Source organism: Centroberyx gerrardi, chromosome 15 (genome assembly GCF_048128805.1).
Source record: "Centroberyx gerrardi isolate f3 chromosome 15, fCenGer3.hap1.cur.20231027, whole genome shotgun sequence".
Lineage (NCBI taxonomy): Eukaryota > Metazoa > Chordata > Actinopteri > Beryciformes > Berycidae > Centroberyx > Centroberyx gerrardi.
The window spans coordinates 26,404,614-26,412,113 of NC_136011.1; the positions used below are offsets into that span (position 1 = coordinate 26,404,614).

The following is a 7,500-nucleotide window of genomic DNA, read 5'->3' on the forward strand; positions in this document are numbered from 1 at the left end:
TGCATAATAATGAGAGCTTTCATATTAAATCATATTAGATTGGGTGTAAGAAGCATAACACACACACACACACACACACACACACACACACACACACACACTAGAAAGCCAGTGGACTCGCGGGTCTCTGAAACAGGGTATCCCAAACTTTATTTTATTGGTGGTGTCAGAAGTACCATGTACCATGGATAGCAGTCACAGTTAGTGGCAACACACAGACAACAACTTCCTTCCTATCAGTTGGTGTGCAACAAAAATCAAACCAAATAAAACAAAACAAAACATAACCAACACACACACACACACGCGCACACAAAGGACAGCGGCAAAATAAGAAAAAACAAAAGAAATCATCTTCATTATTACCAACATTATGATCGTAGCGGTTATTGTTTCATTTAAAAATCACACCAAATCAATCAATCAATCAAACCGACAGACAAGAAATCCCCGACTACACCCTGTGTGAGAGAGGAGAGGAGAGAAGAGATGGAGGGATGGAAAGAGAAAGAGAGAGAGAGAGAGAGAGAGAGAGATGTGGAGCGAGGAAAAAGCTGAGTAGATGGAGAGAAGGGAGGATTAAGGAGGGCGAAAAAAAGGAAAGAAAGAGAGAAGGAAGGAAGGAAAGAAAGAGAGGAGAGGGAGAGGTGGAGCGAGGAAAAAGCTGGAGTAGATGGAGCGGAGGAACGAGGAACGAGGGCCAAAAAAGGAAAGCGAAAGAAGGGAAAAAGAAAGAAAGAAAGATTTAGTAACTGTGAAAAATGACAGGCGATCTGGTTTTGAAGCAGACGGACTGTGACTCAAGCACAGACACATGGACGGATTGATGGAGACACAGACAGAGTCAAATGGACAGGTAGACAGGTACATGAGCAGACAGACAGACAGACAGGACGAATCAAACAAAGAGACAGACAGAAGAAGTTGACATCTGAATCGATCAGAAATGAAAAGAGAAACCAGACCGCCTGCAACGTCCCTCCAAGACGAAAACAAAAACAGCATTGGGAAAAAAAAGAGGGGAGAGGAGACAGACGAAATGATGAAAGGACGGGAGGAGGAGAGAAAATATTAGCCAGAGGATGACAGAAAAGAGGGAGAAGAGAGATGGAGGGAGAGAGAGAGGCAGAGATAGAGAAACAAGCTTTAAGCAAACTACTACTTCTCCAAAAAGGCAATATATGTCATTCTTGAGTGTAGTGAGTGTTTTTTTTTGTTTGTTTCCTTTAAATAAATACCATGTAGAATTAATTCTCTACGGTTAGCGCGGCGGCCATACAGTCCACCTCACTTATAACACTGTACAGTATATACACAATATTATTATTATCTCTTTAATGACAAAATAACCTTTAGATGTACATGTTCCTCGCCCACTGTCAGAGAATACAGCCACGGTATTAGAAGTAGCAAGCAGTGTCTGTTTTTTTTTTTTTTTTTTGTACAAATAACCCATGCAACTCCCGTATAGATTATTTATTTAAGATACATAACTCCTTAAGATCTCATCTCTCATTCAATAACAGCAGATATTGCCTTTTTCTTTTTTTTTTTAAACTTCTTAATTTAATTAATAATGTGCAAGTTACCCCGAAACAAAAAGACGTCGTCGCTCAAATGAAAAACATACCGTCGTTAAGCTCTACGTACATAGAAATGTAACAGAACGGAGTTAAGAGACGGACGGAAAAACCTGAATCTATACAACATTCAAACCAGTTTTTGTCAACACCAGGGGAATGGGATACGATTCTCTATAACTATATACAGACATGTTAGCATTCATGCACAGTGTCAACAAGTAGCACATTGACATTCCCAAATATGGAAAACATGGCAAAGGGAGACGGAGGGTAAAAAGGGATCGGGGGGGTGGGGGGGGGGTGGGGGGTGGGGGTAAGGAAAGAAAGAGAGAGAAAGAGAGAGAGAGAGAGAGAGAGAGAGAGACACACAGAGGGACAGATAGACACCATAACAACACACATGCTGGGCAGGAGAAGTCCATTTCAGTCTCACTGACCCAGAAATCAATGTATGGCTGTAACTTCACGTTTTTGTTTTTTTTTGTTTGTTTTTTTAAATTTTTCATCTTCCTCTTCCTCCTCCTCCTCTTCCTCCTTCCTTTCTTTATCGTCATCCTTCCGCGTTGCACTTCGTTACTATTACTTTAAGGATAAGAGGATGAGTCTGGTAGCGTTATTTTTCCGACAGTACTTTCTCAGCGCGAGGTCGCTCAGCTAGTACCGGCGGGGATGTTTGTCCGTCCGTCCGTCCGTCTGTTCGTTGTTCCGTTTATTCGTCAGCCGGTCAGACAGACGGTCGGTCCAGAGGCGAACGAAGCGACGACAACACGTCATCAGTCTTTACATCAGAAGCAACATCGTTATTGGTTCACAACTGATTCAACACCGTTGTTTTTTACATCAGAAACAACATTGTTATTGTTTACATCAGAGCCAAAAACAAAATCTCTGTTGTTTACATCAGAAGCGACATTGTTAATGCTTACATCGAAACGACGTTGTAGTCGTTTCACATGAGCGACAGGAACCAGTGCAATGCTTTTCCTTCACTTTAAGCCCCGGGCCCTTCTTCAAACCCGCCCAGACGAAATCAAAAAAATCTACTGTATTCTACAGCTCATTTTCTACTCCTCCCTTCCTCTTAGTGTCATATTTACAGCGTTGGGCTGGCAAACCCCTGACTCCCCAAACCTCATGAGTCCAGACCAGGGCAGGAAGCTGACTTCTTCATCCCAAGCCTCAGCGACCAGACAAGTCGCTTTTTAACAGAAACAGCCTGGTTGGTTCAACATGATCTCACAGAAATATGTGAAATGAACACGACACAATTACATGTTGATGGCACGTAAAGTGTTCAAATTCCCTATTCCAGCACAAAACGGTTACATGAAATGAAATAGCACGACTACAAACAAGAAGTAGTGTCACACTTAAGTAGTACAGCGTTTGCCTTCAATTCCTAGCTTTTACGAAGGACATTTCTACATCGTCAAGTTTAAATTTTTAGCTAAAAGTTTTCTTATGTAACTATGACCAAAGCCTTTCCCTAAGTTATTTTACTTGCCTAAAGTGAACCGTTAGCCAAACTTTAGCTGAAAATGCAGTGTCCAATTCAAAGAATCAAATTCGTGGTGGAGGAACATAATTTTCACATAATTTGTGTCCACGGCACGTAAATCTGCGCTTCAGAGTTCGTGGTTCGTGCTCATTTCATGACATTTGATGAGATCATGTTGGGTTTGTTATTTGTAAAGTTGGCTGGTTGGCTGGTGTTAACTTCCCCCCCGGTCCCGACCCGTTCAGTCTGCGGCCAGCTGTCGTTCATCTGCGATTAGCTTCACGTCAAGCTAGCTTCGGTCAGGGCAGATACACACAGAGAGGTGCTGCTAGCAAAAGCGCTAACTTCTCAATGAAAAATGTTAGCTTCTGGAAAATTGTGCTGCAAACAAATTTGCTGCAAACAACTCAGCTACGTTACTGCAAGCTTTTTAAGTTTACTCTAACGAATTTAGGCAGCAGGAACCTTTTAAGTAAATCCAACATGATACTGGGTGCACATGATATTTTTTAGTGTTTACTTTATACCCTGTTGGACTTACTCAAGAGGTGATGCAAACAGCTTCCACAATGTTATTTCATGTTTTGCAGAAGCTAGCATTACATTTTACAGTGTACAAACCTTCAGCTCCATGCCAGTGAAGAGACAAATGGATACAAATTCATCACTTAGAAAGATTCTGGTTAGGTTTAAAACAACATCAAGGCTTTTTTTTTTTGTCTCTCTTCGGCGTGTCAATGAAACATGAGTAACATTTGGTGTTTTTAAGAAAGATCCATTGGTTAGAAAACCCTCTACGGGTCTGACTGCAAACAGGAAGTTTCCGATAGAAAGATTTCCCTTTGGCAAAACAGGGGTAAACTGCCACTCCAAGGCCTTCGCTTGAGAACAACTACGCTAATGGAGAGCCAGAGGTTGTACAGAGTTTGGCAAAGACTACAAATAGGAAGTACACTTCAAAGAGTCATTTAATTTTAGAGCTTATGTATATTTTCTTGTTTAAGATTCTCTGCAAAATGTGTGTCCTTGCAACAGTGCATTTGATAGCGTGGCGAGATTGGCCAGATTGTATGGCAGCCATGTTACTGCAACTCCTTAAGAACCATGAAGTGTTTGATATAAAGAACTATGTAAATATTCTCAAAGTTAGCTGTATTGTACATTTGGCTGCCAATGGAATCTGCAGTAACCAAACTGTAATCTCTGAGAAACTCTGAGCAGCGGCACCGCCTGCTGCAAATTTCCAATTAGTGAGCCAATCTGCAGTGGTTCTTTACTTGGAGGGTGTCATTTGGTCATTTAATATCATTCATGGGATGCCATGTTACAAAACCCTGGGGAGAATCACGTTGGGTTTGCCAAACTCTTTTACAACCCGTGGCTCTGCTCTACTATAATCTCTCACAAGGGGTAGAAATCTGTCTGCGACAAGAGGAGAAATTGTTGCCAAGTTTTTAAAATGGATTACACCTAACCCAGACTACTTACTCTACAGATGACATTTAGAATATCACTATTATATTACACATCAAGTAAAAAAACACCACATCAGCAGGAAAATTCTGGCCAATTCAGATGCATACAGTACAGTGCCCTTGGCTTACAAATTGTGGACTTTTAGAAGGCCTATATACGTTCTGCGTAGGTTGAGATCTCTGTGGTTTTGGCTGAACTTAGTAAAATAGTTAACAGTCTGAAATGTAAACCTCTCTGACAGTCTGGTTGGGCTTAAAGAAATATATTCTAAGCATATTTCAGGGTAGGCGTTTGAGCCAGGTTGGGCCAGTTTCATGTAGTTAACATAGCTGACTTTGGCCAGAAGTCATAAACAGAAATATATTCAAGATATAGTTCTTGTCTGTAAAAGACTGCATCATTAAAGGAGAGAGAGAGGAGATTCTCAGCCAGTTAGTGTCCAGCAGAAATCTAACCAGCGTGGAAAAGCCGCTAGCACAAATTTGCCCACTACTGCCTCAGGCTTGATAGTGTCAGCATTGGGAGCATTGGGAGCATTGGGAGCATCGCAGCTCTTGAAGTTGAATCTGGTTCACTTCACTGCACACTGGACAGCCTTTTGAGTTTATGGTCTAATGTTCATGCTCCTCAAAGCAAGAAGTAACTATCATGTTTACTAGCTAGCACTGCACTTGACAAGGGTTTCAAAGTAGCATGGCAATTACTAGAAATCATGTTTGTTAGCTAGCGTCCTGAAACAGCGCATTTAGTGTTTTCAAAACCACGAGTTGTTAAATGTCCCAACAGGGTTGCCATAGTACAACACAATCTACCTGAATCTGTTTATAGGTCTTCGTCTCTGTTAATAGTAATTATTTTCGTACCACCACTGCTTCCTCTGGCTCCCACGTTAAGACTGATATTAGATTGCTGAAGTATAGTGGTCAACGGTTGGTTTGGAGGCCTGCATGAAGCCTAAGAAGCAATGAATCACACATTTAATATTATAATTGTTTACTCAAGAGCAAACACTTGCCCCTGAATAAAGAAACACTATAATTGTGTGATTCAGTGCTTCCTTTGGGTTAAGACCTACATGATCGACATGCCTGAAGGCAATTCAATTTAATAAACACAACAGCGAGTGAAGGCGGCCTCAGAAGGGGTTCAAACGCAGTACGGATGGCTTTGTTTGGAATAAGGCCGACCTCAATTACTACCCAGAATGAATAGTCAACTGGGAAACCTGATTTTCTGAACTTCTACCGGAGTTGAAGAGAAACTGTGGATTGTCAGGTCTCTATATCTGCTTTTTCAAATGTCTAGGATGTCTGGATGCTTGGTCTGGATGCGTGTGCGCTTTCCAAACTGTTTAATTGTACTTTTATACTGTCTTGTTTTTGTCATTGTCTTTTAAAACCTCACTGAAGCATATTCCTAACAGCTGAACAGTTGGCATTGACTTCATGGTGTGAAATGTTAACTCAGGATAAGTATCAGGTTAGGGAATACGATTCCCCTTTAATTAGTCCCATGATGACCAATCCATGTAAAGAGTTATTAGTCAAGGGTCAGGGTTAGGGATTAGTGGTTGTTTCTTATAAAGCCCTTGAGGATTTTGATTGGTCCACAGACCAGCCAGGGGGAGGTGCTTAAGACACACGGGGGCGATGACAGAAGCTGCTGAGCGAACGCTTTAGCCAGTAGGAAAGAGGCTGCTCAGTGAGATAACCAATGACAGAGGCAGTGAAGAAACAGATAGCCAATGAGGTTTCACAGAGGGCGGTACCTAAGCTCTGAAGTCTATTGCAACGTAATGACTGACACATGATGGTGGCAATCCCATTGGTGGAAAACCAAGAAACAGAATTCCACTGGTTTACAAAACAAAAATAAAAAACACAAAATATTAACTTAGATTTTTATGCAATGATAATAGTTTCTCTAACAGTTTCAAACGGTACAGCGGCCATTTTGTCTTCTCAGACACAGCCTTATTAAAGGTAAAAGAACACTAAACCCTTCTTGATTCAAATTAGACCTTATATCATTACAACTATACAGCAAACTACAAACGACGGCGAGAGGGCCCGTTCAGGAGCGCACGACGTTACCGAGACATTCAGAAAGAAAAGAGGGGAGCCGGAACGTTGGTTCGGCTCTGTGTATGTACATTTCTATCCTCGGTGACGTTTCAAAACGCCTCGCTTCGCTGAACGCACCCTCCCGCAAAAAGATTCTACTCAGCATTTCTACAGGCTGACAGAGCTAGTGTCAAAGGTCGCCACAAGCAGCTCCCGAAAGAGACCTCAAATGCGAAATCGGACTCTGTCTCACACACCGACGGCGAGAGACAAGTGGCGTCTCTCACAGTACTTGACCATCTTCCCACAACGCACACACACACACACACACACACACACACACACCCTCACACGCACACGTCGTTTTTCATTAAACAGTTGCAGTAATATATCCGGTTTCTGATTGTGTTTCAGTTTTGTCTGTTCATGCATATACATACTAATACAGACAACCGTCCGTCCGCTTGGGACAGCGGTGTCGATAAAGTTATTGTGTGTTTTTTCTGCCTTGCTCGCGTCTGTCGGCGGACGTGAGAGTAGCGCTGTTGCAGTAGGAGCGGTGTTAGCGGGATTTGCTGCAGCTGAAGACATGCCGTTCACGGTGTGCACTCCTATTGGTGGACAGGAGGACACACACATGCACACGCTCACGTGCGCACGCTCACGTGCGCACACCGGACAGGCGTTGAGCAGATACCAGGGGGGTGTGGAGGTGTGTGAGTCTGTTTTAACCTCTAGGTGGCGCTCCTCGTTCCGTTAAAACCCAGTTTGATTTCTGTATGTTTGAACCAGGGGGATGCATGGTGAGTGCGTGTGTGTGTGTGTGTGTGTGTGTGTGTGTGTATTTGCGTTTGCAGAGTTTTTGGAATTAGCTTTATGC

The 7,500-nt window shown here is 42.5% G+C and overlaps 1 protein-coding gene across 1 annotated transcript in view; it reads right to left on the reverse strand.

Moving 5' to 3' along the window:
* Positions 1-4,212: 4,212 nt before the first annotated feature.
* Positions 4,213-7,500, reverse strand: part of slc8a1b (solute carrier family 8 member 1b) — a 155,090-nt gene continuing 151,802 nt past the window's right edge. Inside the window, exon 10 of the mRNA XM_078288680.1 lies at positions 4,213-7,500. This exon is cut by the window's right edge and continues 745 nt beyond it. The gene's annotated coding sequence lies outside the window, so the exon portion shown is untranslated.